Source organism: Pinus tabuliformis, chromosome 5_2 (assembly GCF_031772625.1).
Source record: "Pinus tabuliformis cultivar Carrire ecotype Pingquan chromosome 5_2, CPIR1, whole genome shotgun sequence".
NCBI lineage: Eukaryota > Viridiplantae > Streptophyta > Pinopsida > Pinales > Pinaceae > Pinus > Pinus tabuliformis.
Window position 1 is genome coordinate 141618043 of NC_142306.1, and position 27656 is coordinate 141645698.

Below are 27656 nucleotides of genomic sequence, written 5' to 3' on the forward strand. Positions count from 1 at the left end.
ATCACGATTAATGCAATTACCAATCTGTTATGCTTTCGACTGCCACAATAATGTATGAGAAAACCAATGTAGGACTAATAAATGCACCAGACCCTAAGATATACCAATATTAGTCCACTGTATCTACTTATTACTGTGATGAAATCAGCTCTCAAGATCATTCACAAGATGTGTAATAACCAAATTTAGAGCTAAGAACAATGCAAGGATGCCTTTGTGAAGAGAGATCAAACCACTGTAAGTTCAGTTCAGGCTTCTGCAACAATGATATCAGTCCTGTAACAATCAAATCAGTCATAAAACATGCATAAGATAATAGGCAAAACACTTGTGATTTATCTTGCAATTATTATGGGTTATTTTAATTTATTAATGTTTTTGGGTTTATTATTAGGTGTCAATTTTGATGATTAAGGTCACTGTAATGTATTGCTTCAGAACTGGTTATTGTGGCAGTCAACAAAGGTGGGAATGCGAGGCCTTCCCTTGATGACTGTTATATCAATGCGAGCCCTCAAAATTAATGTTTAGACCATAAATGAATATTGTGATCCCTCCTCAAGGCAACACAGACCTGGAACCACAATTATGTTAGCCCTAATGTGACAAAAGGATATAGATCAGCCCTCAAACTCCTTGCATCCAGGGTTAGAGAGGGTCCTAGGCCTTTCGGACAGGACTAGAGACCAAGATTGATGTATCAATGAGTTCCCAAAGTCAAAATAAAAGTAGAAAACCTTTGCCCAAGTGAATGCTAGACCTGCAATCACCCACAGTTAGCCTCTAGGAGTCTAGACAAATTTATGAGCATTCAATGGGTCAGAACCCTGCAATAATCAATGAAATCTAATGCCAAACCCTTGGAACAAGCCTGCAACAAAGTCAAATCAGCATGGAAATGGAATGCAGCTCACTTATAACCCTTCCAAAGGATTTGTGCATTGAGGATGTTGTTTCATCGGTTTTTCCATGGTTTTAACGTGACATTGGCTATATTTGTGAAGGAGAAGTGATCTAGAGAAGGTTTGGGACTTATGATTGTTGAACAACAACGTTATTGTGGAAGAGAAAATTTAGGGTGACAACTTTTACATGATAATTGTGCAGCAATAATCCCATCACTTGCACACTACAGTCCTGCATAGGGTATGTCTTAGTGTCTTTTGGGCTTGTTTAAGGATCTAAAATAGTAGACAACACTTTATTCCCAAGTTTATTTTTAGCATATTAGATAGCAAGATCAGTGGGCATGGGTGTTTTGAGAAGAATTTGTTTACAGCCTGTTGGTGATTTATTTTTGGCAAACATCAAGTCACTCAGAGTTAGCACTACATGTAGAACTTATTAGTCCAGTTTGATCCTTTTTCCCTCATGTTTAAGTGAGAAAATAAGGTCCTACAAAGAAATCATATCGTAAAAAGTGTCTAGAGAGGACCATATAGAACCATTATAGATCCAACAACCAATGTAGATAAAATTCCTTCCTCCCCCCACCCAAATTGACCTGATAAGACCTTCATTTAGCAATCCCAGCATGCAAAAGGAGAGTCCTACCTAAGGTCACAAGTATTGTCTTCTTTCCTATTTGTTACTAACCATTCTTTGGCTAATCTGAATTCTTCTACTTGCAATATTGTAAGATTAACATCCAGAAAAATATTTTTGGGTAGTGAAGCAGGTTTCTTCTTGGAATTTCCCTCTGACGAGGAGAACCAACTCATGTGGGTAGAGTCTATTTCTATTCAACCCCTTTCTAGGTTGATGTTTCAAATCAATGATGTCATGGATGAAAGAAAATCTACAGAGGATTTGAAAAAAGAGAGGGAAGGTCATAGACTCTTAAGATTCAATTACTTAGCGCATTGGATCCACTCTTTTGTATACTTGGCTTACACAACAACCTACACAATCAGGGGAACCTTCTTCAACTCTACCATTTGGACCCAGGATTTAAGGTCATCAACTTGTTTATGTATGAATTGTTGACGGGCCACTGCCTCATTTTTCCAATTTTCCTACTATGAAATAACTTAGGCTGCCTATATTTGACATCAGCCTCCTCATTATGGAGGTTTCCCATTCCTTAGCCTGTCACAACCTCTTTAATGCAAACTTGTTTTGTACCACAGTCTCCACAATTGGGGGAGCCTTCTTCACTCTACCACTTGGACCCAGGGTTAATGCTCATCAACTTGTTTATGTAGGAATTGGTGATGGGTTGCTGCCTCATTTTTCCAATTTTTTTCTTCAAAATATATTAGGTTGCTTATCTTTGATAGCAGCCTTCTCTTTATGGAGGTTTTCCATTCCTTAAGGGTGGCTTGGAGGTGTCATTTTATAAATGTTTTATTTGTTGATTGAGTTGTTGGTTTCCAACTTCGATTTCTCAAGCTTGTTCTCCAGTCTGATTTTCTTGTTCCTCTTGAGTTTATTGACTTGCTTCATGAGGGTCTTGATCCCATAGTGGCACTTGCTCTGTTAGGTTAAACACCAAAGGAGTGGTATATGTGATACATATTTTTTGTATCATTTTTGTTTTGAATTTTTGCATGTATTAGTGTCAAATCTAGTTGAGTTTGTTGATACACAGGTCCTTGATATTCACTTTGCACTAGTTTCAATATCTTTTAGTTTTTGACCTTAAAGATGAGGCCTGCGGTTGTATGAGATGCACTAGGTACACACTATATTTCCATGTACCATTTTGATTCCGCATGTGTTGATTCTACAAAGTCTTGTTTCATTTGTTGATATATAGGCCCTAGACATTTACCTAACATTCTTTGCAAGTGCTATACCTTGCACTTTTTGTTTGATATTATTTGAAGTTGATGCCTATGGTGTATCAGATGCATAAAATTGAAGTGTGTCATTTCTCTTCACATCTCAGATCTTCTATTTCCTTTTTTCAGAAACTTGTACACATTTCCACATTTTGTGCAACTTAGCTTTTCAACAATCTTTGTTTGCATGTGAAGCTCTGTCCTTCAAGTTAATTGATGGCATGCCAATTTTTGTTTGTATTGTCACATGCCTGAAGGTCAATGAATGCACTTTAGAATTTGGCGATCTGTTTTGGTTCTATATCACTGTTAAACTTTTATATGAACATTATTTGTGTTTAATAGGTAAGTGATGGTTTTCCTGATATAAGTTGTTGCATGAAGGATCATGAAGATGATGACCAAGTGTTCCAAAATAAACACTCGGAGTTAAACTAGATTATATTATGTAATAAAACCACAGAAGAAAAGTTGCTAGCAAACCAAAAATGTATTCAGATGAGACAACACAGATTTAGGGAGAATAACAAAGACAAATAATTCATTAACCAACTGTCCCTACAACAAATACAAAGGATAAACTTTGCCCATGAGGAGCATCTTGTCTCACCCAATCTCCCATCTGTTACTTTGCATCTAGCTTCCTTTTATACACTCCATGCCTCTATGTTGGGTACATTGCAAGAAACTTTCCAGATTACTTACAAGGAACTTTCTAGATTACTCCCTGACAGGACATACAACTACCCATTAAAACGTTTCCTAAAATGTTAAAACAACAGATTTATTGATATCGGTATCTTCAATGCTCCCCCATAATACATTAAATCCACGGCATAATTATGAGTCTTTCTTGAGTACAAAAACTCAGCGTCCAAAGTTCCCTCACAAGTGGACATCACCTACAGAGGCTGATTGTAGCCATTCATGTACAGAGCATTGTCTTGGCATCTCAAAGCCAACAAATTGAACCACTAGAAACAGAACTGGATATGCTTAGAACTGTTTTGATGAGTGGGGTGCTCCATTGTCGAGAACTGGCCTTGGTTTTCATAGCACTCAAATCAGTGAAGTCTTGAAACTAGACCAGAACATAGAAAAGAGTTGTTGGCCACCATAAGCAAGTAACCAGAAGGGTAATGCATCACACAAGCACAACCAACCTCATATGCCTTCAGAAAAATAGTGAGCAGAGGTTACATCCTGTCCATACCAACCAACACATTTGTCTCCTTTACATAAGAAATCATGGTGTTGTCCATGCTTTTGATGCCTTCCTCATGTCATTTGTGCTGTAGATGATCCCTCCTCTTGTCAATTAATGACCTGAACCACTAACTTGACACTGCTTCATTGTGCACTATGACACTTTTATCTAACTTCTTCGGAAAATGAGGAAAAAGGGCCATTCTACAGCCTAGGTAGACTATTCAATTCTGTGAGAGGAATTTGGTGCACATTAATTTTCACATATTGGCTAGGAAGGATGACCACGGAAAAATGCAAGGGCGCCAACCAGTGGAGCATTGATGTAAGTAGTAGGCTCAGACTACCTGAAGTATGTCCGGGCATCTGAATATTGATCTCTGGCGTGAAGAAAATTGCACAGAGGGGAAAATAGTTCCCACAACTAACCTTGTCAATTATGCCTCCTCCACAGGAATGTATTCACATTGACCTCCCTGTACTCAGGCTGATCCAACCTTCCTCAACAACACTGTATTCACATTGACCTTCCTGTACCCAGGCCAATCTAATATCCACACTGTCGAGGCCGCTGCAATCAATTCTGGAACCATCGACCTGTATTTTCCCATGAAGATCTACTCCATCAAAACAAGGGAACCATGGTTTCTTCGAGTCTCAAGATCCACCATTTATTACTGTTTCTATTGTAATCAATGCCTCTTCTAAATGTTAAACCCCATCACATAACGTAACTTATCTTATCAATTATCCTTCCCCTGCACTAATCCATCCTTGATCGCTTTCTTCCCGTTCTCACTGGTATGAAGATCCACAGTCCCGGTATTATCACTTCTCCTTATTCAAATGTTTTCCCAACATTGGCAGCAGATACCAACAGGAACATGTGAAGAAAATTGCACAGAGCCGGCCGAAGAAAACCAAACAAAGCAGCGTGGTGATCATAGCAGCTACATCCACTCTGGTATTGTGAGTCATGGCCGGTCTGGTCCTCCTGTAGAAGCTATACTCTCTCGTGGGTCTGGCGGGCCGACTATCCATGGACACATACCTTCTGAATTTTTTAACTTTAGATTGATGATGAAGACGCTTGTGCTCATGATTGCTGATGTTCGGCTTCACAACCCTAGGAGAAGTTGTAACGGAGATCAGGGTTCGCTGAACATGAGCTCTCGCAGGGCTGCTAGGCACACTGATAGCAAGGACTGGTCTTGGGATTCTTCTACTGAATTTATCAATGTCTTTTTGTTCTGCAACTGCCTCGACACGCCCTCCATTCTGACTAGCTTTAGGGTTTCTAGGGTTTCTGAAAAACGTTGCGAACCATGAAACCCCAGACAAAATATATTTCTTCATGCACATCATACTACCGAATGACATTACCAAGGCCATAGCCGCGGCCGCAGGAAAGGACGATTTTTTAACCCATATCGCACTCAAACCCAAAACCCCAAAAGCGGTAGTCTTGAAAATCCAAGACCATGGCATGATCGACCTATGGCTGCTCGGATCGAACACAGAAATCGAAGTACTCTCAGACAAGCCATTAATCTGATTTCCTGCATCTTTTTTCCTCAATTCCCCACCCTTCTGTCCATTATTGTTCACAGCAGGTCCCAGGATCGAAACCCCAGCAGCACCCGCACCACTGCTTTTCTTCCCAATTACCCCTCTGCCTCTCACCACAACCGGGATCCATCCATTCTTTGAATAAGCGAACCTCACCAGGGCCTTTGGCGCACCAGTCTTTCTGGAAATATATTCTCTTCTGGTAGAGAGCTCGGCATAGACACTCTTGAACTTGTCAAGCCCTCTCGAAGAATAAGGGTTCGACCTTTTCCCATGCCTTTGCCGGGAACAGGCCTTTGGCGAGACAACGATTTCTTCTGCTTCGCCTTCCACCGATAAATTTCCACAACGCATTGATATTTTCTCTGTTACATGCACACTGAATATACACCCAGATATTGATCGATCTGTAACAAAAAATTCGAAAACCCAACTCAAAAAACTACTGAATTCCCCTGTTCCCAGCCTTAATCGGCATCTAAAAGCTTCTGTAGCCCACTATAATTTCGTTCATGCCAGAATTGGGAGTGACCATTTCGAATCGTCGATTCTACTCCCCGCGTGAATTCCAGCTCATCCCCGATCGGTCAGGGATGTCAGGCGCTTTAACTGCATCCTGTTTTTTTGTCAGGGCGGTCAGGGAAGGTGGCGGAGAAAGAGGGTGGTGGAGCTGAGAGATGGTGGCGGAGGAGGGAGAGATTTCCGGTAGCCGGAGCCGGACGATTTTCTGGCCGGTGCTGGAAAAAGGGCCATTCTACCGGCTAGGTAGACTACTCCTTATTTTATTGACTTCCAGCGGCTCGCCCTCAAGGTAGAGATGTAGATAGATTTAACAGAGTAGATTCCACTCTAAATTTAAAAATGTTCAATTTGGAGATTAGTTCTTGGATTGAAATTCAAACATGGGATTCTGATTGATGGTCAAAGTCAAACATGGATTCTATTTAGTGCTATCAGTGCTTTGCAATGCTCTCGTCACTGCATGGATTGTGATTTGATACAAAATAGAAATGCCATACAGGAATAGAATTTTAAAGGCAATTTGCACATTACGCTTAAGCTTTTAAATTCGTACTGTGTGCCACATATCAAAAGTTCTTAAATATATAAAATAAAATTTCATTTTAAGGTCGATGGGTTGCCTCTGATAATTTGATATAGTGTATCTATAAAATCAATATATATTATAAATTTATATAAAATATTCACTATTTATAAAATTAACAATGGTTTTTAAAGGTGCAAAGGTGCACCGAAGGAATAACAGATTTGGAATTCTATTATTTTGAAAAACTAAATCACTAAACATTAAAAACTCTTATTTTTAATAAAGAAAATATTATGTAAAGATGGAAATCGATCTCGTCCAATTCAACAACTCGTTTCCTGAGCCACATAATGGGTTTGGATGCTCTAATTTCTTCAACGAGTTTTGTGAAGGGTGTTGTCTGGAAAACACAGTACTAAATTGTCCAAGAATGAGGCAGGGGACACGTTTAGAAAGTTCAACCATGACTTTGGCATGGGTCCTTCTATGTGATTATGGGACATGTTCAGTACTTTCAATGAAACAAGACCATCCATGGCAGATGGAGTTATTGTAAGATAAATCGAGGCTTCTAAGCTTATTAACACTGCCTAACTATGGTGGAATCTACCCAGTAAATCTATTTATGCTCAAATTCAATGTAATCAACAGACTTGTAAGGTTACCGAGTGTAGGAAGGATAAAATCTCCCAGTTGGTTTCCTCCAAGATTTAATTCTCGCAGTTGCTGTAACTTGAAGAAGACCTTTGGAATGCTTCCAATCAGTTGGTTCCCCTAGAGAATAAGATGCTCCAATTTGGTAATGTTTGAGAGCTCAACTGGTACTGAACCATTCAAAAGGTTAAAACCCAAATCAAGGAAATGAAGTTGTTTGCAATTACCTAAAGGGGGCAGAGAACCATCGAGGTGATTTGAGGATAACTTCAGGACTTCTAGATTTGACAACTGCCCAAATTCTCTTGGTATGCTGCCCATCAAATTATTCATCGATAGGTCTATATATCAGAGATTATTAAATTTCCCAGGCTCAAGATGATTTTTCCTTCCAGATGATTGCCACTCAAATTTACCTAAGAAATCATAAAAGGCTTTGAAATAAGAAAATATGGGATAACACCACTGAGATTATTGTTTTTTTTTTTAAATCTAGAACAATTGGTAATTGGTGAGAGTTATCCTGAATAGACCCAGGATCAAATCTAACTGGTTGCCACTATAAACCTAGGCTATGTGCAACCGCCTGCAAGCCGCACAATAGCAGGAAACATTTGCCTCAACAAGAGCCCAGACGTTCGCTATGGGATCGCCTACTCTTCTAGCCAAGACACAACAGGTCATATATATACTCAATGAGATTTTAGCCCTCATCTCGTGGGTTACATCCCATAAACTTATCGTTGAACCTCATATCACTCTATAACACCACTGAGATTATTGTTATTAATTATCAATCATTTCAAACTAGGACATTGGCCAATTTTGGGGGGAATAGATCCTTGGAGCAAGTTGTTTCCAATGGAAATAACCTTTAGCTTGCCTAAATTACATACCATTGTCGGCAATGTGCCCCTGAATCGATTCCATGTTAAGTCAATTTCAATCTACTTGATTTGATTTGCACCTAATGGAGGTGGGATTTCCCCTGGAGTTGGTCATGGTGGAGATCCAATCTTTTGAGACGCTTCAAGTTGCTAACAACTACTGATATGTTTTCCACAAGGTTGTTCTTATACATAAGTACTTCTTCTAGATTCTCTAGCTGTAAAATCTCCACAAGAGTGGTTCCATTGAGAGAATTTTCAAATAAGTGAAGCAACCTGAGATTTTGTAATTGACTCAATTCTGATGGTGTAGTCCCCGTGTGATGATTGTATTCAACCTCAATTTTTTCATATTCTTACAGTAGCTAAGTTCTTTGGGGATAGAGCAATTAAGCACATTTTCAGTCAAATGAAACAATTGTAGATTTTTCAAGTGACCCAACTCAAATGCTATCGATCCTTGTAATAGATTTGTATTCAACTTCAATTCTGTAATCTGTGTACAGTTGTGAAGCTCCTTAGGGATGGAGCCGCTGAGCAAATTTTCGAACGAGTGAAGTAGGCTTAGATGTTTCAACTATTCAAGCTTAGATGGTATCGATCCCTACAGTTGATTTGTATTCAACCCCAATTCTTTTAATTGTGTGCAATTTCTAAGATCTTTAGGAATAGAGCTATTGAGAGAATTTTTGAACAAAGGGAGCAACCCCATATTTTGCAATTGACTCGGCTCAAATGATATCAAATTCTCTAGTTGGTTTGTATTCAACTTCAATTCTATCAACTGCTAACAATGACCAAGTTCTTTAGGGATGGAACCCTTCAACAAATTATTGAACAAGTGAAGCAACTTGAGATTCTGCAATCGACCTAGCTCGGATGGTATTGATCCATTGAGGTTATTTGTATCTAATTTGAAATCTGTCAATTCTGTGCAATTGGAAATTTCTTTAGGGATGGAACTAGTGATGAAATTCTCAGAAAGGGTTAACACATGTAGACTCCGCAATTGAACCAACTCTAACCGTAACGATCGCTCAAGAACATTTCTATTCAATTCCAAAATTTTCAACTCACTGCACCTGCCTATCTTTGGAGAAATTGCTTTGGAAAAGGAATTCTCACCCAAAAGAACAACTTCAGATTCTTTAAAAATCCAAGAAAAGAAGGTATGTGCCTTGTGAGATGGTTTCCTACTATAAGGTTTTCCTTACAAACAAAATTAGCAAGAATCAACATGACCACCCCAGCATTGCAATGACCTCTTAGACCCCTTATTCCACTTCCTCCCTTCCCCTCCTCTAATTCTCATCCACGATTAGCCACTCTTGTGCACAACTAGGAGTAACTAAGTATTTTGACTATTGTTGCACTTTGTTTGTCCTTAGGGGTAACATCCATTTATGATATTAATGGATATTAAATAACAAGTGGTTTCAATGGATGGATCATGATTTAGTGATAATACAATATTCAGTGAAAGATGCATGTAATGCGTATCCTAATTTGTTATTAATAATAATGTTGGTTGAATATGCATTTTGTTTTGAAAATTACGACTTAGAAAGGGATAAAATAGGTGTATCTTCATTGGTTATTAAAAATATTGAACAACATTGTAGGCTTTAAAATGGGTTATCGGCTTGCAGTTGTCACTGAAGGCGCTCGAATATTTAATTTTTAAGGTTGTTGTATCATGCAAGGGCTTGTTAAATTGTCTCGATTCGTGCTAACGTCTTGTGATAAACACTTTGGAGCCTTTCCCAATTTGACTTATGTTTTTGAGTTTAAAAATATGAAATACTCAATTATAGCAGTAGTTATGCCAATAGTAATCACACTCTGTGAAATCTTGTCCAAAAAAGCATAATTAATTTGAAACTTTCTAATTGTCGTGTTTTGCCACATATTAAAAAATTGTTGGATAAAAGAAAAAGAAAGTGAACCTCTACTATTAGTTAAATCTGCCAAACCAAACTCATCTTAAAAACATCTTCAATATAATTATAAATTCTCAAATAATTTGTATTTCTAAATAATTTATAAAAATAATATAATATTATTTATATTAGAATTATTAAATTGAATTTGCAGAGTTAACACGTTAAAGCATTTCATATTTAGTAGAGAATGGACTTTTCATTTAGTATATATCATAACGTCGCATAAAATATTAAGGATTTATAAAATGATGATTTTTTAATTGATTGATAGAGTATTAATGGTATTATAATTATTAATACTATAAAGTTATGAATTTTTTTTTAATTTATAAAATGGAAGAGGTTGTCAATATAAGTATTTTGACTTATAAAAAAGTAAAGGGATTATTTGAAAAGCTTTGATAATTTAACATGCAGACGTTGATGTATAAGATTTTCAATATTTAGTAATGCATTTATCATTCTCAATAGATTGGTATATCTTCAAAATGAAACATCAAAGATAATATATGGATTATATATTGCCATTAGTTCCATAGGATAATATATAGATTATATATATTGTCATGAGTTCCCTAGGATAATATATAGATTATATATATTGCCATGAGTTTCATGTATAGATTATAGAATATATAATATGATTATATTTAATAAGGGGTTTTATGTTTGGTAAATTGATAAAGTTGTTTGTCTATGATAATTTTTTATATGTATTTTAAGTAAATATAGTTTTACATTTTGTAAGAATAAAAAGTATTAGAATAAAATTGAAGAAGGTTAAAGATAACGATTTCGGAAATTAAAGATAAACAATATAGTTGAAAAAGTTTGAAGAGTAGTATTAATTAAGTGAGAATATGAAAACATAATTCATAATTATAACTATAAATACATCTAAAGTACAAAGTTTAATAACTTTGAGGTAAAAATTTATGCATAAATCAAACATGATGATACACAGAGAATTTATGGATGAGGATTTCAAAGGATAAAGTTAAGTTATCATAAAGATATTATTGAGCATGTTAATGAATATGTCTAAATTGAATATATAATTATTATATAGTTGTTATAGACCCTTATTGTTATATAAAGAGACCAATTGTATAATAGAAATACTCATAAAAATGAATTGATTCAGTATAAAACTTCTGTTATGTGAATTTCTTTTATATAACTTATAACGTTCTATATTTGATATATGAATAAATTTTTTGTCTACATATATCTAATTCCCTGAAAAAAAAAAAAAACTACCTAATTCATTATATTTATTAACTTTTCTTTATATCTTATCATTCATAAGATTTCAACTCCAAAAATGACGTTCAAGTGGATTGGTAATTATGATTCTCCAAATAAACCTTATATACAAGAAACGATTCCATATATCACTTATATATGAAAAAATTCCATTCAAGAAAAGATTCTATGTAGTTAAATTCACCTCTTCCATTAATTCCATCACAAACAGAAGGTGAATAATTTTAAGGCGTTTCAAGGTACATCAACCTCATACATAAATAAGCAGATAAATTGACATACTTCTACCAGAGATATCATTGATTTCATTCTCCATTAGCTCTAACTAGATGAGCGAGCAACCTTATATATATGTGTGTGTATGTGTTTGTTATTTCTTAAAATTTATATTTTTAATGTAAAATTGATGTTTTGAATGGAAATCGAAATCTTGAATATGTGTTATTTTTTTGTGTAATTAAAATTTATACATTTTCCACATAAAATAAAGTATAGGAAAAGGAAAATCATTAATATAAACAAGGGTGATAATTGTATAGTAGCATAGTCTCTACCTCTTTGTACAGAGTTCGAATTTTGTCGTCATTTGAAAATGTTGTTGTGTTTTATCGTTATTTCAAAACGTTGTATTTCCACAATTGTTTCAATAAGCCACACCTTCGTACTTTGGACAATGAAAGATAAACCCTTAGATATGAAACTTTGCAACTGTTACGGTAGTTGCCCTAAACCACTGAAGATATAGAGTAATTTTCCACGTCTTATTTCAAATTCATATTAAGTAGCTGTATTAAATGGAATATTACATATCAAGTAAGTGCATTCAGAACGATTAACGATAGAAACAAATCTTCGTTTACAAAAAAAATGAACAATCAATTACTCTGTGTTCAAAAGCATGTACATAAAAACTTGAAAATGTTGTTATCATTTCTCATTGGGTGAAATATATTATTTTATTTGTTATGATGTTACCTTATGTGGAAGATTTGTCATTGTGCAGAGTTGCAGAGGTGCGACGGAAACTTTGCGCACTGAAAGTCCATGCCACTACACTTCGCATTGCGTAAACTAATGGGGCTACAATATTATCAATGCAATATTGTTCGAAACATGGCACTACATATAGGAAAATTTTTAATCAAATCTATAAATATATAGTTTTGTCTACAACATCTGAGTATTATATGTAGCTTTCTCAATCTCCAAAAATAAAAACGTGCATATACAAACAATTCTATGTCGCAATGAATATGAAGATTATTGGTGCTCTTCTGATGATTGTGTGGAGTGCAGAGGAAGGTGCTTGAATGAACACCTTCCACACCTTTGTAGAAATTATGGTGTCAATTTGCAATTGCTCATGAAGTTTTAATCAAAATCATAAGACACAAACTTACTCTACTACTCCCTGGAAATCTATTCACAATAAAATTTATGTTTTAAGGTCGACACATTATTTCATTTGATATTTGATATAAGATGGAATCTGATATATTATAAATTTATATAAAATATTAATTATTTATAAAATTTCTACATAGTTTATTATTTGTGTTAGAGTGATTGATAAGATAAAGTATGGACTCTTCATTTCATATATATTATAAATTTATATAAAATATTAATTATTTATAAAAAATTTATATAGTTTATAAAATATTATTTGTATTAAAGTGATTAATAAGATAGAAAGTATAAAACGTATTATTTGTATTGCCATTATTGGTAATATAGAAATTTTGAAAGGGTTTTTTTTTTTCTTTAATAATATTAGAATGGATTTTCCAAGGTTGACAGGTTAGGTCATTTAATATAGAATGGACTCTATATATCATGATTTTATATAAAATATTAACAATTTATAAAATGGTGAATTTTTAAATGATTTATAAAGTATTTTTTTGTTCAACTTGGTAAGAGTCTTATTTTCCATTTTATATGTCCATTATTCAACTTGCAACGGGGAAGGTAGTATAAGATTCGGACCCAAGATCTCTAGTTCGGTAAGATTTCATTCCATGGCCATTGCCACTTGAGCTACCCCGAGCAGATAATGATTTATAAAGTATTATTTGTAAAAAATTTAAAAATATAGAAATCATAAAAATATTTTAATATATAAATGAGAAAAAGTAGTGAATATTAAATATTCTAAATTATATAAAAGTGTGTATTATTTAAAAATAGAAAATTTTCCTTAATATAAAAAGTATGAAATTTTTTTTAACATAAAAACTAGATATTGATGTGTAAATTTTCAATATTTAGTTACACATTCATCATCCCAATAGATTAGTATACCTTCAAAGTGGCATCAGGAAACATCAAAGAGATAATAGATTATATGTGTTAAGTTAAATTACAAAAAAATAAATGGTTTTATAATTAATTTAATGAGGGGTTTTATGTTTTTATATAAATTGATAAAGTTGTTGGTTCATGTATTTTATTTGATGATAATCTTTTATATGTGTTTTAACAAATAAAATGTTTATATTTTGCGAATACAAAATGAAAATCGAGCAAAATTAAAGAAAGCCAAAGATAAAGATTTTAAAAAATGGAGATAAAGAACATGAAAAACAAGTATTCATTAATGGAGATTATGAAGATATAACTCATACTTATAATTATAAATATTTCTAATTATGAAATTCAATAAATTTGATGTAAGTGATTAAGAATAAAAATTTAATATGAAGACATAGAGAGAAGTTACGGATGAGGATTTACTTGGAAATAACGCTTTAGAAAATATGTAAAAAATTGGTTTGTTGAGTGAATTAGACCATTGAAATCTTTTGTCAACAACGATCCCTCATTTTAGGAATAGTTGGATCTAATTAATACCATAAATACATGATTTTATGATGTGATGTTATTGAATGATTATGTGTAATAGAAAAGATAATTGCTTGTACAGCCACACATCTCTTTGTTCTTTTTGTTCTTTTAGGTATCAGAGATGATAGCTCTGGGTTAACTCCTTACAGGGAGAGCCCGGGAAAATGTGAGAGGAGTGAATTTAATATTTATTTTTGTGCTATGTGGAACAATGCATTTTAAAGAGCGTATCCTGGCCTTTTTCATGCAGACGATTGTAAATCTCACGCCTGTCTGTCATCAGGTATCCTCACATTAATTGCAGAAGGCCAACGTGATTCCACCTCTCCCTTACGGTTGTCACGTGTACAACCTTTAGTTGCTGCATCTTACTAATTTCTGGAGTTTCAGCAACACGTTTGACTACGTTTCAACCATATGTCACAACAGTTTAACCGAGAGACATCATACATAAAGTTGGTTGGGATGCAACAATCTTGAATGATTTTGCGTGGATGTAATTACGGTTGGCAAGCGAGGAGATCAACTCAATGACACTGTGACCATTTGCAAAGGCTTCACCTTTGGTCAAATCAACAGGAGCTAGTGTACGAGATCCACCGCAAGAGCTGTACGCAATAGAGCTAGTGCACGAGGTAATAATTTTACCGTAGTTGTTTATTTAAAAAATGGAGCAAATAGTAGTTGAAAAATTCAATGGGTCAAATTTTTATAAATTTTTATATTTGGAAGGGGAAAGTCTAAATGAATTTGATGCATAAAAACTTATGGAGCTTAGTAAAAGGATTGGAACCAACACTTCAAGATCTTAAACAATTAAATGAATGACAGAAAAGGGAAGAGAGAGCTAAGTCTATTATATGACTATCTTTGTCAGATTCACAATTTCACCTTATAAACTTAGAAAAGTCCTCTTCACAAATATGGGAACAATTAAGATATTTAGGGAAAATGCCGTGAATGCAAAATTCTTTCTGAAATTGTAGTTATTTAAACTCAAAATGCATGATGGGGTATTATTGTCTACACACGCAAATGATTTAAAATCACTCATAAGGCAGTTAGAGGAAATTGGGGAAAAAATAGAAGAAGAAGATGTCAAGGCTATCTTGTTAAATAACTTATCTTTAAATTATGATAATGCTATTTTCACCTTAATTCAATTTTCCTCTTGATCATTAAATGAAATGATTGCATTACTCTTAGCATAAGAGAAGAGGATGAAATCATGTAACACAGAGGACAACTCACATGATGAGATGACACTATTCTCAAAGGGTAGAGTCAATAAAAACAAGAACTCAGTAGAATGTTTTTATTGTCAAAAACATGGACACACAACATTCAATTGTAAAACTCGTGTCAGAGATCTCTTAAATGGAAAATTAAAGGAATCAACCAACATAGCTACCATTGAAGACTTGCCAGAGGCCAACCTTGAGGACTTCTTAGATTGTGATAGTGATAATAGATTTAATAAAAAGCCTCTCATGCTTTTATAAAACAACTATCAGTTCTAGTATTAGTTAGATATTATCAATGTGTGTATGTAAGTGTGTGTGAAGAAAGTCCAATTGCATAATTGAGTGCTGGATAAGCTCTGTACTTACACATGTTACCTATATAATTAGAAGTGAGTTGCATAATTGACTGCTCGATAAGCTCTGTACTTAGACAGGTTACCTATATAATTAGAAGTGTGTATTTCGGTGGATACTACTAGGATGGAAACTTGTCCATAGAGATATTCAATATCTGGGTTGTTATTCGGGGAAGTCAAGAAATGTCAATTCTCCACAATTCATCAACGATGGTCAGAGGCGGGTATGTTTCAAATGGAGATCAAGTCGTAGCTCATGTGGTGGTGAAAAAATGGGAATGCGTGCAAGATCTTAGAGTGAATGTAATTGTTGATGAAGACCATATCAAACTAATGTGTGTAATTTGTATAATAATTTAAGAGTTAAAGGGGAGACTTGGAAATAACACTTACTTTAGAAAATAGGTAAGATTAGTTTGTTGAGTGAATTAGATAGTTAAGATATTTTCTCAACAACAATCCCTCATCTTAGAAATAGTTGGATGTCATTAATACAATAAATACATGATGTAATTGAATGATTCTATATAATAGAAAAGATAATTGCTTGTGCGTGCACACATCTCTCTGTTCTTTTCATTTCATAGCTAAAGTTAAGTTATTATGGAAATATTATTAAACATGTCGATGAAAATGACTAAATTGAATATAATTATTATATAGTTGTTATAATCACCAATTATCATATAAAAATCAACTATATAATAAAAACATATAAAAATATAAAATTTCCATTTTATAATTTTTTTTCTATAAATTTATAATATTTTTTATTTAATATATAAATAAATTTTATTACTATATATCTAAATCCCAAAAAATAAAAATAAAACTTATTATATTTTTTAACTCTTTCCTTATATCTTATCATCCATAACATTTTCCTCTTGCAAAATACCCACTCCAAAAATGAAGTTAAATTGTTAATTATGATTCCATGTAAATAAATTCACTACTTGAGTATTTACATCAAGAGAGGGTCGATATATTTATGGATAATTTTAAGGTATGTCAACGTACATCAACCTCATATATAGATAAGTAAATAAATTAACACTATGAATACTTACATACTTTTCATAGGTTTAAAGTTGTTTGCACATGTGAGACCACTGGGGACATCATTGATTTCATTCCCCATTTGCTCTAATTAGATTTACAAGTAACTGAGGCTAGTTTTCTAGATTATATTGTCAAATAATTTTATGTTTATTTAATTTACATGTACATATATTTAAGTGTAATAATTTATTATTAATTTTTATACTTACTAACAGTAAGTTATATTGCAATTGTGTTTTAGTAAAAAATAATATTATTATTTTTTTAATAAAATTAATCACAAATTATTATATTAAATTGAAAATTTTCAATTTTTTTTTTTTTGAATTTTTGAACTTCAAAAATTTATTTTTGAAATAGACTAATTTATTGAACAAACAATTTTTATGAAGTTTATTTTGGAATTTATTTGTATGAGATTTATTTTGGAATTTATTTTAAAACTATTAAACAGAAAAATAATATATAAAAATATAAATTTCAAAAAATTATAAAAATAACATCTATACTATATTTATGCCATTTTGTACAATCCTCTTATTATAATATACCATCAAATATATTATTAAATACTTTATTAGTTAAAAAAAAAACCACATTAACATAAATTCTGTCTTCTCTTAAAACAAGAAGCATATAACTGTACAACATTAGCTCGCAAGCATCTGCATGCATATGTTGTAGCATACAAAACGACGATTATTTTTAATAATAATTTAAAATAAAATAGATTATTTATTTATTTTATTAATAATTTATTAATAAATTCAAATTTAAAATCTAAACTCAAATTAAAAAGCACAATTACATTTTCTTGCAGTTATTATTTTTAATAATAGTTTAAATAAAATAGATTCATTTATTTATTTTATTAATAAATTTAAATTTAAAAAATAAACTCAAATTAAAAATACAATTACATTTTCTTATAAATATATTATAATATGGAAAAATCATTTATATCACTTATCCGTTAAAAAAAATTATTACAAAACATTAAGCTAATAATTTAATAATTTCACACTTTTCTTATTTAACTCACTAACATTATTAACCACTGTTAATACACATAATAATAATTCCCAATTTCCCATTTTAAATGAAGATTAAAGGTTGGAATGATTTTGGAGACATATTCAACATGTACATCTTTTAGGCAAAACGATAGTGTTTCACGAATGGATAATCTAAACTCTTTATCATGTTGTGATATTATATCTTAATTTTTATATAATATTATACAAAATGACTTTTAAACATGTATATTATTTTATAAATTTATTTTAATAAAATTTATAAAGAAAAATATTATATTTATTTGTAAATTTTGAAGGAATTAATTTTATTATGAATTAAAATAAATAAATTGAAATAATATTTTATTAAATTAATTAAAATAATTTTAAAATAAATAATGGTTAAATATTTAAAAATAAATATTTATAGCTGAATTTATAATTCTTGATGAGTATTTTTATTTTGGAGCAGGGTTTTATAATTTTAATTTAATTATCAATAGTTATTAAGTGGATGTTAGCAATTTAATTTTCATGGAATATTTTAAAATATTTTTAGTAAGGGTGTTTTGTTTAGGCACTCCATGATGTAAATGTCACCAGTTCAAAACTATGTGAGAAAAAAATCCATCCATGTTAAGGGTTGATGTTCTCCAGGATAGGTGTGATCCATGGGTGATTTTGATGGTTTAGATACCCCTGGGTCACGACTACTCAAGCCATGGATTAGGCATACCATTCATCTTAGGACTCACGTTGCCACAAAAAAAATTAGTAATAATCACAGATCAAAGGTTGAGATTTATTTTTAAAGTAATTGTACTCTTTCTACCATTTTAATTAAAGGGATGTCATATGACCTATGTTATATGAATATTAGTAGTAATCATGTTCTTTTCTACCATTTTAATTAAAATGATGTCATATGAATCTATGTCAGATGAATATTAGTTATGGTTTTTGGGTATTGGTATTAGAAAGTCATCATATTGACCCATAATACTGTAAAAATGCCTATTTACAAGTTAAGAATCTTCATGATAAAGAGGGGATGAATCTCCATAATTAAGAATTTTGTTACATGTTTTTTTAAAAGTACATATGTTTAACTCATATATTAATTATTTTTATAATCTTTTTTTCAAATAAAAGTGAGTAAATATTGTATTAAATCCATGTTTGGTCACAACAAATATTCAGGAACTTCATTAAATTTCAATAATTTTCTTCCATGGGATCTTCCACTAAGGTACTGACTAAATTCATGGGAGACAAATCCCATTAATTTCCACAAAACTACAATTGAGTCCTCTACATGTTTATAAGAGTAAATTTACATATTTCAAGCATAAGAGTATACAAAAATAGTACATTGAGTTAGTTGAGAGGCTTTTTAAACAAAGCGTTCACGTGGAGTTGGGATCCTTAAGTCAAGTTAGCATATGTTTCATGTTCTCGCTTTTCTTTATTGGAATTCCTACCTCTTGTGAGAGGTGGTTCCACTGTATTTGAGGAGAGGGATTTTTCAGTGCTGCTCTCGTTCATGATTTTTCATGAGCTTCTCTAACTATCATAACTTTTTGGTAAATCTTTGGGATAGATCTCTTCATCTCCACAAGTCTGGAGGGTTTCAATGCCAATGTTATTTCCTCAAAAGTATAACTCTGAATTTGGAGAGGCGACCCATGAAGGAGCTTGCACTGCACTCTCTACCGACATTTCTGTATTTCCCTGACACTCAATTGGGGTTTTATCCAAAGGGGTATTTCCATCTTGTTCTGGATCTTGAAGAGCCTCGAAAGAATTTTTGTTGAAGGAAGGTTCTAGCACGAGATCTGCTTTGGCAGATTTTTTTGTGGTTGCAACTTTGTTTTGTCGATTCCTTCTTTCATTTTGTGCTAGTTGGAAACTAGCCTCTTTAGAAATAGGGGCTTGGGCTTGCTTGTCCTTTTTTTGTTGGGGGAAATTTTTGGCAAAGTTCCCATGAGTATGACATTCATTGCACTTGAAAGGAATCCACTCATTGTCTAATTCCTGGAAATGGCTCAATTCTCATAGATTTATCTTTGGGGCCTCCAATAAACCTTCATTGAGCCTTACCTCAACACATATTCCATCATAAGAAAATTGACCTCCTTGTGGTTCGCTTTATCCAGATAACGACCAAGCTTGTTTCCTATGTCTTTTAGTCCATAACACCCCAAAACAACCCCCCCCCCGCTCCCCCCAAGAAAAGATGAAGAGGGAGGTGTGGCAGTCGAAACCACACCAACATGACGGTAATCTCAAAATCTGGACTGAAATCCAGAGTCCATGGAGTGATGAAGATGCCTCTAGACCCCATGAAATACGATCCTAACATGAAAATCAAATCTGTTTCCATTTTGTTGAGAAGAAAAAAGACATAAAAGCCTCTACCTACTAGAAATAAAGTTAATTTACCATAAATCTTGGGGGCCTATTGTTCCACGATCTTGGTTTCAATAGCTTTTGGATTCGACCACAAGCCCATAAACTTACTAACAAACATTTTTTTTTTAGAGAGCTAAAGCTCTCTTGCATGTATATGAAGGAGAGAGTTCCACTACAAGGATCTTAACTAATTTCTTCCCAACTCTTTTTGGGGGAGAAAAGGACCTTTGTGGTTTTTGTGCTTGCAACATGGCTCTTAAGGAAACCACTTCCTCCATGGCATGGTGAATAGAAACAAATTGTCCAACAAAGGGAGTCTTGCTCCAAATCTACAACGCCTCCCACAATACAAGCTCAAATTGATGTCCCTAGGCCTGCAATATCACGCCTATCAAGAAACGAGCTTGAACAAACTATACATCCCACTGAAGCAACAACGTTAGTTTCCAAGGAATCTTGATCTGCAGAAACTAGTTTCCAGTGACCACACACATCCAACGAGCCGACCAACGAACCACGATTCAGTCTTCGAATCTATGAAAAACCTTCGGATATGAACTTAAAGAGTTGCGATAGCTAGGGAAACCCTAGCCGCCGAGAACTAGGAACCACAGAGCTCATTTCTTCATAATATTTTTTTTATAATAATTATTAATAATAATCAAATTAAAATACAATTATATTTTAATTAAATTTTATGTTTATTTATTTTTAAATTTTTTAAAGTAATATAAAATGTCTTGCAAAATAAATACTTTGATGCCTATTAATGTTTATCAAACATTTAATTTATATAACTGAATTAGTTATTTTTTTATTTTATTTTGTAAACAATGTAGTGCTCTCTATATTTACTTTTTGAAATTTTTTTACAAACATGTTCTCCGGTCAGTCACCTGCCCGAAGGAAACTAGGTGACCACTAGTTAGCATTATACCCACTCCAAAATTTGAATAAGTTCATTACACACCACCTACTTCTCGAGAGATTATCCCTATCGTCTTTACAAAACATAACAAAATTGCTTCTTTTCTGCATTTTAACTACATTCAAAGACAGAAGACAAAGTAAACTAATCCTCATCAGAGGATGCTATCTTAATTGAAACCTTTGCTCCAAAACTTAGCTCCTTCACCCCAGGACCTGGTAGCTCATGTCCCTTGAACAATTTCAACTTTATTTCTGATAGAGTCTGCTCAATTCGGCCCAATGCAAGATTATTCCTGTAGGTTTGAATCTGGATTGTCGCAAGGTCTTTCAGAATTTCCATTCGAACAGGGTCTGGCTCCTTTCTTATTTCCTTCTTATCCAGGACTTCCCCTTCCATGTGTTCCTGATGAAGTGTCATGGCGCGAGCTAGAACATGTTTCATGATCCAATATTGTTTCAGAGTCCTTTTGAAGAGTGATTGATGGCCGTTTGAGGTCCCCGGGTCCTGCAGCATGCCTTCCCACTCATCCATGGGGAAGTCTCTGCACCTAAGGTTATTTCGCAGATCTCTCTCCCAGCTCCAGATTTGTTCTCTTACCTCCTTCGGATTACCCTCCATAAAGGAGTCAATGATTCTCTTCATTTGTGCTCCGTCCGATTGCCGACCCCTTTTCTTCCCTACATTGTTGGTGCCTTGTTCTTTTTTAATTATCCTCTTACTACGCCTAGGAGCCATTCTTCTTCTCTTCCGCTCCTTAGCTCTCTCTGCTTGTAGTTGTGCATTCTGGATTGCGATTACACCCTTTCCTAGGGTTGGACCTATCATAGAATGAGTACAAGTGTCAGTATTAGTAATTGAATTTGCATTTTCATCCTGGGTTTTCCTACCCCCCTCTTCTTGGTCCTGCTCCAACATTTTATTCCTCTCTAAGGTTCCTCCCTCTGGTTTCCTTCCTATTTATGCAAAACGATAGCTTCCTTTGTTCTTTTGGCTTTGGGGTGTCCTTGTTTACCCCAACTTACGTTATGCATTCTAAAAAACTTTTCGTTGGTTGAGTGCTCAGTCTTTCTCAAGGGGTCACCCCTTGCACTAATTGGTTTTCATGCCCCTTTCCCAGTGTTGGTTTTCTCGGAATTAGATGCCATTTCATGGCTTGTAACAGTTTCCCCCCTCACCAAGAGGTGCCACTCATTCCTCCCAGGATTTTGGGTTTTCCCTTTCCCACTGTCGTTATTCCATACAACATGCATACTACCTGGTCTGTTATTTACTAAGGCATCAATTCTACTAAGAGCGTTTTGAAAAATTGGACCATGCGCATCCTTTCTCTCCCTCACCTTACCCATACTCTTCCCCTTCTTTCCGGCCCCCCAAGGGTTCTTCACTGTCACATTCTTTCTTATCTCTATAAATTCTACCATAATTTCTATTGTTAACCCAGATCTGCATAACTATCTTTATGCTTACTCTATAATTTAATCTGGTTATTTCTTCACAGGATTGAGGATGAGATTTCACATACCCATTTACCTTCCTTCGCTTCGTTGTCTCCTTCGACTCTCGTTTGCTACCTATTCTTTCACTCTCACCACCTTTCTTCTTACGCGTCCGCATGCAAAGTGTAAGATTTTCCTTTTCCTTTGGCTTTATCCCATTGCTATTTTCCTTTCGTAAATTTACCACCAGTTTTCCACCCTTCCCTCCTGTCTTGGCCCGCTTCCCTTCCCATCTGCCTTGGGATGCTACCCAAATGTCCTGTCCTCCGTCCTTCATTTAATACTTTCCTCTCCTCGCTGCTCTTGCCATCCGTTTGCTAACTCCGTTCTGCCATTTGGCACTATTATGTTGCCCATCCTCGAACTTGTTGTCCTGCCCTCGCTTCTTCCATACCTTTCCATCTCTGCCCCCGATATTTCCAGGCCTGTCCTCCCTCTACCCCCCTTCGTCATCCTACTCCTCTCCGTCCTTTTGTCTGTCCTTTGCTCTTCCATGTCAGACCTGTTCTGTCCCACTTGCTCCTGACTTTGTCCTTCGTCCCTCTCGTCCACTCCAAGCGACTTCTCTAGACACTCACTTTGGCGCCTGTCTTCTTCTGCTGCCTAAATTACATGTCTCATTTCTTCTTTCTGGTAAATTTCATCCACGCTCGCGTCCAACTGCTGCTCTCTGTTATGGAATCCGCAATTCACAAGGAGGTTCGCCAGGGCGTTTCCTTTCCTTTTCACATGGGATGGTATAATGTATGTGACCTTCCTTACCTGCTAACTGATTTCGGTTATTATCCATGTTGTCCGCCAACTTTTGCTTTGTTTTTCGGTTGGTATTCCTTCCTGGAGTTGTTTAATTGTTTCTATCACCAACATCGAGTCGCCTTTGATCTGTAGACTTTGGTATCCTTCCCTAATCGCTATTGCTATTCCCCTGTTTAGCGCGTGGAATTCCGCCTCGTTGTTAGTGGCAATCCCACAGTTCATTGCGTAGTCTCGTCTAATCTCCCCTTCATCATTTCTGAATATCCCTCCTATGCCAGCCTCCCCTAGGTTACCTTTTGCCGTGCCATCAAAGTTCAGCTTAGTGAAGCCCTGTGGTGGTTTCCTATAGATTTCTTCAGCTCTTGAATTGCCTACCTTATGTTCCTTCTCTGTCCTGTTTGTATTTTTTACTTTGATTTGTAGGCGGTTCATAATGCGGGTCTCGGTTGCCTCTGTCTTCTAATCTTCTTCGATCCAATTTTCAAGAATTACTGTTTCTCTTATGTTCTTCATGGTTTGGCTCCATATTTCTTCTTTGTCTTTTTTTTCTTCTCCGAATATAACCCAGTTTCGTGCCTTCCATAGATTCCATAGGAGGAAACCAATGGACAGATTCCAGGCACGCTTCAGTATAGTGTTGCAGCATGGCTTGCTGCTCCACTTTTCTATTGTTGCTTTTATACTACCTATGTTCCTTTCAGTGACTCGAAAAGCTGGTGGTGGTTCTGCCACAGGTTGTTGCTGATGCTACAGGAGTTTACGATGTGATCCATGGTTTCTTCTTGGGTTTGGCATAGGGCACAACACGAGCGTATGAGCATCCCCTTCCTTCTCAGTTGGTCCCCGGTCAAGGCGCACTCGTGCATCACTGTCTAGGTAAAAAATGCCACTTTTGGCCAAGTTTTTAACTGCCATATTATGTTCCCTTTTTTTATCTCTGGATTTCTGATTCTTCCTGCCTTGATATGATATCCTTCTAAGATAGTAAACATGCATTTTATGCGTTTACCCCATCTTATTATATCTGGTCCTTTAATTGCGATTTTCCTTGTTGCCATTTCATTTTGGTAATTTGTCCATTGTTCTGTTTCTGGTGCTTCGGGCCAGTTTCTCTTCATCTTCCATTTTCTCCAGTAACCGTCCTAGTCAAGGAGCCAATAATTTCTGATGGCATCTTCCTCTGCTTGTGTGGTGTACTGTTGGATGTCTCAGATCTAAGGTTCCTGATTCAAGGCTCCTCTCTGTTGCCATGCCTCCTGCCAGAAGGGTGCTTTGTCCCCCTCTCTAGTTTCCCAAAAACTGTGGTCTCTTATCAAGTCCATGTTACAACTGGCAAGGTTCCATATGGCTGAACCTTTCTTTTCTTGTTGGGTTTGGAGTTTGCCTTCGGGTGACCTTGCCAACCCATATTGCTTTCCCCATAATAATTTCCATAAATCTGCCCCTTCCTGAATCCACCTCCACCATAATTTTGCTCCCATGACTTGGTTTAATATGTAGGGATCTATCAGGCCTAAGCCCCCTTTTGCAATTGATTTGCTTAGCCATGTTCATGAGAGCAAGGCCCATTATTTGGTTTTGCTTGGATGTTGCCAAAGGAAGTTTTTTGAAATTTCCACCATTTTCTGGCAAATGGTCTTAGGGATCGGTTGACTAGCCATCTAATAAACTGGCATAGCCTGGAGGAATGACTTCAGTAGGATGAGATGACTCGGTATATTGAGTGTTCTAAACGTCCAATTGTCCATTTTTTTTTGAATTTTCCCTATCAATCCTTTCCAATTCACAATTTTTCTCTGCTAGTCACTCAGTTGTACTCCCAGGTATTTAGTTGGGAGCTTGCCAATTCTTAACCCCATGGTTCTGGCTAAGAATGCTTGGGCCACCATTGGGGTGTTAAAGAAGAATATCTCTATTTTATCCTTATTTACCTCTCCTCCTGATGCATTTGTGAGTTCTGCTAGGATTTCAACCAGTTTCTTTGCTTCTTTAAGATTTGCTTGATTGCACATCATTACATCATCTACAAATTGTTGATGTGTAAGAGTTAATTGTTCCCCCAATATTCTGAGACATTTAAGATCCCCGATGCTTACTCTTGCTTTAATTAATCTGCCTAAGCCATCAGCTACTATTATAAACAGGAATGGTGATAGTGGGTCTCCCTGTCTGAGTCCACGGGATGGCTTAAAAGTGTCTGTTGGGGTTCCATTCAGTAGTATTGACATGCTTGGAGTGGATATCATGGACATTATCCACGCTATCCATCTGTCATCAAACCCATATGCTTTGCTGAGTTTGTCGTAGGCTTTAGCTAAGTCAAGTTTAATCATCATTCCTTTAGTTCACGACTTCTTTAATGAATGTATTGCCTCTTGAGCGACTATGACCCCATCCACTATCTGTCTTCCTCTCACAAACCCTGTTTGTTCTTTTGCTATCAGCTCTGGGAGAATTGGTTGTAATCTTTTTACCATTATGGTGGCTAGAATCTTATAGATTACATTACATAGGGCTATTGGTCTAAAGCCATGTGGCTCCTTAGCCTTTTCTACCTTTGGAATTAATGCTATAAAAGTTGCATTCCATGCTGGATGCATTCTTTTATTACATCTTGATTCTTCCACTACGTCTACAATGTATTGTTTCATGAAACTCCATGTTTCTTGGAAGAACTCTGCTGTAAATCCATCTAGGCCTGGGGCTTTGTTTTTTTCCAATGTCTTTACTGTATCCTCTACCTCTTTCTCAGTAATTACCCTTAGGAGAGCCATGTTTTGCTTCTTGTTTACCTTTTTAGGAATGTGTTGACTTATTTTTTCTATCTGCTCTTCTCTATTGCTTTGTGTCTTCGTCAATATGCCTTTGAAGTGCTGTATCAGTAAATTTTCCGTTTCCTCCTTCTGAGTTACCCTATTACCTTGGGTATTTTTTAGGGAGAAAATTTTGTTCTACTGCCTATGTCGCTGCATGGCTCTATGGAAGGATTTTGTACTCCTTTCACCCTCTTTCAACCATTGAACTCTTGACTTTTGCCTCCATAGAATTTCCTCTTGTTTTCTTCTTTCCTCCCTTCTTGTTAGCACCCCTCCTTCCAAGGATAATTTTAGGGGCGAATGTTCGCCCTTTGGCAAAATTAAGGGGTTTTAAATTTTTAGTGGGTGAATATTTTGTATCATAGTACATTTTTACAAATCGCCTCAAATAACCCACCTTATTTTAAGGGAGAGGGTAAAAAAGGTAAATTTAGCCCTTGAAATTAGGACTTACAACCTTCCATTCGCCCATTTTCAAGAATAGGTTTTATTTAAGTGAATCCATTCGCCCATTTTCAAGAATAGGTTTTATTTAAGTGAATCCTATGGGCCAAATACCATATTTATAAAAGAGGTATGGTAAATTAATAAAAATATAAATAAATGAGAGGTATGGTAAATAAATAAAACATTTTTTATATTACTCCATAAGTCACCTTATATACATGTAAGGGTGTAAACAAATAAAAATATAAGTAAAGTGGAGGTATGGTAAATAAATAAAACGTCTTTCCCCGGATGCGGGTGCCACGGGCGAGGAGATGGGACCGCCACCTGGTCACCATAGGCGGTACCAAGGTTAAGTTGGGCATTCACTGCAAGCAGTCGTCGGGGATTGCAAGCGTGGGTGCTGATGAGGGAAGGGACGGCAATTTAATGCCTGGTCCGGATTACAGCCTTGGTTGCTGTGTGCAGTTATGGTAGGAGAGGGCCGAGACAGTGCAGAGAAGCATAAATACAATGAAGGTAAGGAATATTTTGCAGAGGATCATTTACAGTGGGGGGAATTGGGATTATGGTTGTCAGTTTATGGAGGTTTGGCTCAAGGCACCCCGCTGCACTTGGATTTGGGAGCAAGCTTGCTAGTGTGGGCGACGGGTGCATTTCTGCTCACCCTGCTCCGTTTCGCTATCTGGTATCCAAGGCCACCATGGTTAAGCTCCGGCAACGCCTCATCAGCCGTCGAGGCTCTGGTAGAGGCGGAACTTCGCGCCCATCCATCGACAATGTCTCTTCTCGCTGTTGCCGCTATTTATGTCATCGAGTTGAAGAAGCTAATCCCTCGCAATCGCGCCAGTTCATGGATTCTGGCATTCCTGAAGCGGGTTCTGGCAATCCTGAAGCGGGTTCCAATCCTCTTCCTG

The 27656-nt window shown here is 35.3% G+C and overlaps 2 pseudogenes; both read right to left on the reverse strand.

The window, feature by feature from the left end:
* LOC149157906 (pathogen-related protein pseudogene) overlaps positions 1-27656 on the reverse strand; it is a 44701-nt pseudogene that overhangs the window by 7037 nt on the left and 10008 nt on the right.
* On the reverse strand, positions 3354-6302 carry LOC149157908 (uncharacterized; annotated as a pseudogene).